Raw genomic sequence first — 355 nt, forward strand, 5'->3', positions numbered from 1 at the left:
AGTTCCAACTCTGTTTTTTATGTTTTATTTATATTCTTATAAAATTAATGTGGGATAAAGAATATGGAATATATAATATAATATAAATGGTAAAATGAAATGAAATATTGAATGTCTTATTGAATATATCAAATATTGAGTATTAAATATAGAGAATATGCATACACATATATATACACATATAAACATACATATACATACATACATATATGTGTATGTGTGTGTATGTATGTATGTATGTATGTTTGTATGTACGTATATATATGAAATACACACACACAACAACAGCAGAATATCCAACAATTGTCGCGCTTCCGTCACGGAAGAATAAAACACAATGAAAGTATGGAAACAT

This window comes from Octopus bimaculoides, chromosome 12 (assembly GCF_001194135.2).
Source record: "Octopus bimaculoides isolate UCB-OBI-ISO-001 chromosome 12, ASM119413v2, whole genome shotgun sequence".
Taxonomy (NCBI): domain Eukaryota; kingdom Metazoa; phylum Mollusca; class Cephalopoda; order Octopoda; family Octopodidae; genus Octopus; species Octopus bimaculoides.